The 6,948-nt window shown below is 44.1% G+C and overlaps 2 pseudogenes; both read right to left on the bottom strand.

Moving 5' to 3' along the window:
* Window positions 1-590: 590 nt before the first annotated feature.
* Window positions 591-2,349, bottom strand: LOC105502799 (annotated as a pseudogene).
* Window positions 2,350-3,292: 943 nt separating this feature from the next.
* On the bottom strand, window positions 3,293-4,234 carry LOC105502800 (annotated as a pseudogene).
* Between the last annotated feature and the right edge of the window lie 2,714 nt (window positions 4,235-6,948).

The raw sequence follows: 6,948 nt of genomic DNA on the forward strand, positions 1-6,948 counted from the left end.
TAATCCCAGAACTTTACAGCACTTTGGGAGGCTGAGGCAGGCAGGTTGCTTGAGCCCAGGAATTTGACACCAGCCTGGGCAACATGGCGAAACCCTATCTCTTAAAAAAGTACAAAAAGTAGCCAGGCATGGTGGCTCACGCCTGGAGTCCCAGCTACCTGGGAGGCTGACAGGGGAAGATCACCTGAACTGGAGGAAGATCTGAGCCATGATTGTGCCACTGCACTCCAGCCTAGGACTCTCTCTCTCTAAAAAACAAACAAAAACAAACAAACAAACAAAAAAATCCTGACATCACATTGTTTACTCCCTTGATGCTGCTCGGAGTGACACTTGGCATCAGGAGGGCCGTATAGTCTCTTTTTTTTCTTACAGTGCAAAGTTAGGGCTCTTCATTCAGGCAGTAGAGTAAGGAACAGCAAAGTGGGAGGGCTACACCATTGCCATGGCAACAGAAAGCCTCATAAAGTCCCTCTGCTTCTGTCAGGCAGGCTCTTCCTAGCTCAGGAGACACCCGTTTTCACTGGCTGAGAACAAGGCCAGGCAGCCTGGCTACAATGTGGAAGCGCAGCTGGACTCGTGGCCTCTGGTCAGTTCTGGAAGTGATTGGTGAGGGCTTCCAGTGGCTCCTGCTTCTTCAGCCCATACCCCAGCAGGCCTCTTTCAGCATGGGGACAGTAAACTTGCCCAGTATGCCATTGCTTATGTGGTTCTTCAGCTTCTCTTCTGAATACTCCACCTTGGGCCTTTTGCTTCTGAAACCTTCATTATTGTGTTTTATGTTGCTAACTTTCCCTTCAGGATTGTAATCTGGTGGATAGAGAAGTTCCTTAAACTTATCCACCAGTGGGGAGCCCAGTCTTTTATTCATTGCTTCAACCTCAGGCAATGTCAGGTCCACTGCTTGCTCAGGCTCCATCAAATCCAAGGCCAAGGCCTCCAGGTTCCTGGAGTGCTGCTGCAGCACAGAGTTCTCAAAGCTGTCACTTCTATATTTGAATCGGAGCTTCTGAACAATAGCCTTCACCTTGTCCACCTGCTCTGGGGTTGCCATGACTTTTTTAGTGAAGGGCACCTTCCCTTTATTATCAGCATAGCATAAAAAGACCAGCTGGAAGCCTGCAGGAGTCACCTGAATTTTCTGATCATCCAACTCCTCTTCCTGTGGCACCAAAGCCACAAAGCAAGGGGGGGTGTTCCTGCAGAGTGCGTATCTGCACAATGCTGTGACCTCCTTCTCCAGACACTTGATGAGTAGAGCACTGAACAGGGTTGAACTCCCATTCATCAGTGACTCCTCAGAGTACACAAAGAAGGAGGGCTTTGGGTAATGGTGCTTCTTCAGCTTTACCAAGGGCTTAAACCCATGAGAATCAAACCTGGTTCATCAAACTATTTTAGCTCTTCTCTTTCCTCTTTCTCCAGTATAATCTGATGCCTTCCATAGATCTGAGACCTCGTGGTATCTCTAGGCGGAAGCAAACTGCCTGTATTTACATCACATGTCCAGGTCTTAGTTTTCACCGATTCATCTATTTCTCGATAGAGTTTTATTGGAGGAGGCTTGAGAGCCTTCTGGATCAGATTATAAATGCCCACAGAGAGCACTACATCTTTGTTGAACTTCAGCTTTAACCTGCTGAGTGCTTACTTCCTGATCTCCTTGGCTCAAAACTGCCTCAACAGGTCTTCTAGCTTGCTGGATTCCTCAAAGTGAGCCCTGAGGTCCTCATCCTCTGCTATGCTGATGATATCTCTGTAAAACAAAGATATGTCTAAGCCTCCAGGTTTCTTCAGGCGCATCAAGTCAAGGAAGATGCCTGTATCTCAGTGATTATTGGCTTTGGTCCTGGCCCAGCTGGCTTTGACACTGTCATTGCCTTGGGGGTTGTCTTTCTTGGTGAACAACATGACTCCTCTTGTACAGTACATTGCTAAAGAGGTTGTTGGCACAGACTCACAACATTTCACTGAGTGAGTAGTCAGATCCATGCCCATCGGGTCTTGGGAACGTTTTTGTCCCTACTGCCCCTTAAACCGGTCAAGCTCTAGAATTCTTTTTGCACTTGGATTAGCCAATTCCTGGATGCTCATGTCAAAACGAGTCAACTCATCTTCACTCTGAGATTCACACATAGCTCTGGAGGCATCCACCAAAAAAATCAAATTATTCCTTCCTGAATATTTATAGTCTCCACTTGCTTCACATGATTCTCATGGGTTTCAAGCCCTTGGTAACGCTGAAGTGCTGTGGGTCTGTGCAACCTCTTTAGCGATGTCCAGTTCAAAATGTTCTTATTCTGCTTCTTGATCGCCTCCAGTTTTGTAATAAGACTTTCACCCTGACATGTTGCTTACTGCTCACTTTGGTGCAGGCCAGGGCAGAATGGCCTCTTAAGATTCTCTCTGCCAGTCTGGTCTCTGTCTCACTACATTATTTCAGAGACCCAAGAGTGCTCCAAAGGAACGTTCTGATATTGGTAGCAATACATATCATCAAGTTGCTCTCTAGAAATGTCTAAATTTACAACTCAATCATAAGAGTACGTAATAGTGCTCCTTACAGTGTATCCTCACCAGCATGGACTATTATCTTTTAAAAATCTTTGATGTATTACTAGTTGTTTTTGTGGAGTGCTGTGGCTCAGGCTTTTTGAAGAATCCTAGGATAACGCAAACATAATTCTGGTTAAAATTGATCAGCAAAGATGAGTGGTGCTGGCAATGACTCGTTTTGGCTGACAGTGGGGGAAATAAAAGATTTAGCAATGGGAAGAGAAAATAATACGTTTGGTTTGAGCTAAGATAAATTTGGATTATCTGTGGGACATCCAAGAGGTGATATGTAATAGGTCATTGAGTATCTCTGTGTGGAGGTGTGAGATGTAAATAGAACATTTAAGTATTAATATATGGTAAGTGGATAAATCATAAATGTAGGTACAATAGTTCAAGAAGAATTCAGAATGGAAAAGCAGTTGAATATGAAATCTTGGGGAATATCAACATTTAAAGGGTTGCAAAAGAAGCATAAGCTAAAGGTACTTTTTTTTTTTGAGAGATGGAGTCTTGCCCTGTTGCACAGGCTGGAGTGCAGTGGTGCAATCACAGTTCGCTGAAGCCTTGAATTCCTGGGCTGAAGCAACTCTCCCACATCAGCCTCTGGAGTACCTAAGACTACAGGCACAAGCCACCATGCCCAGAGGAAGGCACTTTTTTTTTTTCTTTTTAAAGAAGCCTTTATTTCCTTGTTTTGCGAATAAAGCTGGCTGAGTTGGTTGCTTTTTGGTGATTAGTCAAAGAGACCAAATCCCATATCCTTGTCCGACTCCTCCAACTCTTCATTGGCTTCAACCTTAGTTGGGGCTGCAGCAGCAGCAGGAGCAGTCGTGGCAGCAGTGGTCACAGGGGCAGCAGCCACAAAGGCAGATGGATCAGCCAAGAAGGCTTTGACCTTTTCAGCAAGTGGGAAGGTGTAATCAATCTCCACAGACAAAGCCAGGACTCGTTTGTACCCACTGATGATAGAATGAGGTACTGATGCAACAGTTGGGTAGCCAATCTGCAGACAGACACTGGCAACATCGCACTCTCCAGGAAATGAGAATGCAGTTTCCTCTGTGACGTCAAGCACTTCAGGGTTGTAGATGCTGCCATTGTGGAACATCTGCTGGATGACCAGCCCAAAGGGGAAGGGAGAGATGTTCAGTAGTGTGGCTTTGGTGGCTCCCACTTTGTCTCCAGTCTTAATCAGCTGCATATCACTCAGGATTTCAGTGGCACCCCTGGAGATTTTCGTGATGATGCCTAAAACCTGGAGAAAGGAGGTCTTCTCAGGCCCCAGACCAGTGTTCTGGACTGGCACAGTGACTTCACATGGGGCAATAGCACCAGCATGGGCCACAGCTGGCACCTTGTTGGCCAGCAGCAGGTCCCTGATCTCAGTGAGGTCCTCCTTGGTGAACACAAAGCCCACATTCCCCCGAATATGATGCAACAGTTTCTCCAGAGCTAGGTTGCTTTCCAGGTGCATTCCCTCAGATGGCCTTGCACATCATGATGTTCTTGACCATCAGCACCATGGCCTTCCTGCAGAGGGACATGCGGATCTGCTGCATCTGCTTGGAGTCCATACTGTCTGCTCCCATGATGAAACATTTCAGATAATCATCCAAAAGTTGGATGATTTTAAGGAAGTAGTTGACTTCCAGGTCACCCTGTCTTCCCTGGGCATCACAGCAGTGCGTCAGGGATTGTCACACAGGGTTTAAAGACGATGTCACTTTCATGAGGACACCTGGTGAGAGGAGGCACTTTTTATGAATAGCCACAGAGGTAGAAAGATAACCCAGAGAGTACTGTCATTGAAGCAAAATAAAGAGACTTTCAGAAAGGAGAGAATAGCATGTCACAAAGAAAGAAAATTGATTAATTATTAGTGATTGGGAAATGGTGATTTAATCTGTTTTGTGCTGCTATTACAAAATACCTGAGACTGGATAATTTAGAAGAAAAGAAATTTATTTTCTCACAGTTCTGGAGGCTAGAAAGTCCAAGATTAAGATGACGGCAGGTTGTGTTTTCTGGTGAGATCTGTATCCTCCAGAGGGAAGGAACGCTGTGTCCTCACATGGTGGAAGGCTAAAGAGCAAGCCAGCTGAGTGCTGCAGCTCTTTAAATAAGACTCTTTAAAGAAGACTCTTTAATAAAGGCCTTAATCCCATTCATGAGGGGACGAGCTCTCATGACCTTATCATCTCTAGAAAACTCCACTTCTTTGTACTATCACATTGCACTAAGTTTCAACATCTGAATTTTGGAGTGGACACATTCAAACTACCTTTCAGCTTCCCCAAGGAGTGGTACACATAGGAATATCAAACAATAACCAAATTGCAATTTTATTAAGGCCCAAGTCAATGTCAATAACACTCAGTGCAGCTTTGGTGGGGATAGGTGGACCTCTGGTTTAGGCTCAAGGCATAAATGAGATTTTCTACCCTGTGTTTCTATCCCTGTTCCCCACTGTGGGTCAAATCTGAAGCTTAGGATCTCACCTACCTGTGGTTTGCTGTATGATGAAAGGATGTCAAGGTAAGATCTGACAGAGCCTCTTGGGAGAAGGCCTGAGTCCACTTATTTATCATGCCACGTGGAGTGGGAAACAGAGCTCAGAGAAAGACTATGTGCCTGTGTGATCCTAAGAATCCTATCTTTTGGCCATTGAAGAACTCTGTCTCCTGGGCACGTGGGGAGGTTCTTGAAAAACTAGGAACAAAGGCTTTCTGCTGCATTTTGTCCCTTTAATAGGAGGAAGCAGATGCCTTCTGTACTCTAGGAACTTCACATAAATACAGCTCGCACAACAGCACTTGAAAAATCACCATCTTCTAAGAATAGACCCCTTCACTCATGAGGACATATTGTGGAGCAGTGCCATTCAATAGAATTTTCTGTGATGATGAAGATGCTATTTAAATCTGTCCTGTCCAGTACTGTAGCCACTAACTATGTGTGATCACCGAACTTATGATTAGCGTGACTGAAGAACTAAATTTTAACTTTTACTTAAATTTAACTAACTTAAATTTAAATAGCCCCATGTGGATAGTGGAGATCCCATTATACAGTGAAGCTCTAGGTATTTCAGGGAATTGTGAAATCTGCTGATACTCTCATGATAGTCTTGTTTTCTCTTTTTAGCCTCTCCATCTTTATTTGATTGATTATTCCTGGTTATTCTAGGTCTGCTCTTAAGGTATGGATTAATATTCATGTATAGCTGATACAACTTATGGAGCCTCAGGTTCTCAATCTATGAAATGGGAGCGCTAATAACCAGTGTTCTGCTGTGGAGATTAAATGACATAATTAAACCATAAGTTCAAAATATGAAAATAGCTTTCTCACTTAATTGCAAATTGTCAGGGTTTATCCAATGCCTGAACAACCATTGTATCTTGGAGGTAAATAACTTGTTTTTCATCTTACAGGCTCATAGTTGAAAGGAACTTACCTTGAGTCTCTAATGAGACTTTGGACTTTAGACTTTTGAGATGATGCTGGAATGAGTTAAGATTTTTGGGTCTGTTGGGAAAGGATGATTGTATTTCGCAATGTGAGAATAACATGAGTTTGCTGGGGCTGGGGGCAGGAGTAGAATGCTATGGTTTGGATATAATTTGTTTGTTCCCACCAAATTTCATGTTGAAATTTAATCCCCAGTGTAGCGATGTTGGGAGGTGGGGCCTAGTGGGAAGTATTTGGATCCTTCATGAATATATCAAATGCCCTTCCACTCTGGACTGGTGAGTTCTCACTATGTTAGTTCCCATGTGAACTGGTTGCTACAACAATCTTTGCTCCTTCCTGCCCTGCCCTCCTTTCTTAGCATGCAGCCTCTGCACACACTGGCTCCTCTTCGCCGTCCACCATAAGTGGAAGCAGCCTGAAGGTTTTACCAGATGCAGATGCCCAATATTGAACTTTCCAGCCATCCAGAATCATAAACCAAATAAACCTTCTTTTTCTTTATAAATTACCCAACCTCCAGTATTCCTTTATAGCAAAACAAAACAGACTAAGACAGTCAGTTTTCTGCATTGATTTTTGTGATTCAGGGTTCCACTCCTATAGTGTCATCAATAAATCACTATTCCCAAAATAAGACCAATCCCCATGAGCACTGGGGATTGGGGATGTGCAAATATTGAGTGGTGGTGATGGTGAGGTGCAACCACGATTTTTTTTGTTTTTGTTTTTGAGATGGAGTCTTACTCCATGACCCAGGCTGGGGCACAGTGGCATGATCTCAACTCACTGCAACCTCAGCTTCCCGGGTTCAAGCAATTCTTGTGCCTCAGCCTCTTAAATAGCTAGGGATAGGGGTGTGCCACCATGTCTGGCTAATTTTTTTATTTTTATTAGAGATGAGGCTTTGCCATGCTG

Source organism: Colobus angolensis, unplaced genomic scaffold, assembly GCF_000951035.1.
Source record: "Colobus angolensis palliatus isolate OR3802 unplaced genomic scaffold, Cang.pa_1.0 Scaffold81, whole genome shotgun sequence".
Classification (NCBI taxonomy): Eukaryota; Metazoa; Chordata; class Mammalia; order Primates; family Cercopithecidae; genus Colobus; species Colobus angolensis.